General features: G+C 29.1%; 1 protein-coding gene across 1 annotated transcript in view; it reads left to right on the top strand.

Annotated features, from left to right (window-relative positions):
* Positions 1–136, top strand: part of LOC107464071 (protein TIC 20-I, chloroplastic) — a gene marked incomplete in the record, with an annotated part of 2,634 nt that extends 2,498 nt beyond the window's left edge. The window contains 1 exon segment of the mRNA XM_016082975.3: positions 1–136.
* Positions 137–358: the final 222 nt, after the last annotated feature.

Below are 358 nucleotides of genomic sequence, written 5' to 3'. Positions count from 1 at the left end.
AATTCCATTGTCATTTTGTATTGTATCAGAGTTTGTTTTGTGAAGAACTGAAGAACTAGCTATCCAAATGTTACTGTTTGTTACTTGATTTAGAAAAGTATCTATTGCTTGTGATTTTCCTTTTGTGCATTATTTATTTGTTTTCTCTTGATTTTCATAAGCTATTGCAAAAGCAAACTACGTTCTCTTAAGGTTTGTTTAGTCTACATTGTTATTATATGGGTTTGTCTAATGAGTGCTCTAAAGAATACACAAGTTTCAAGTTTTTTAAGTTTATGCATTTAGAATTCTCGGAAACATAAATATCTTATGCCGTAGTTTGAGGAAGTTCAATTTTTTTTCAAGCCATCTTTTTTCA

The sequence above is a fragment of the Arachis duranensis genome, chromosome 9 (genome assembly GCF_000817695.3).
Source record: "Arachis duranensis cultivar V14167 chromosome 9, aradu.V14167.gnm2.J7QH, whole genome shotgun sequence".
Taxonomy (NCBI): Eukaryota; Viridiplantae; Streptophyta; class Magnoliopsida; order Fabales; family Fabaceae; genus Arachis; species Arachis duranensis.
This window is presented reverse-complemented; position numbering and strand designations above follow the sequence as displayed.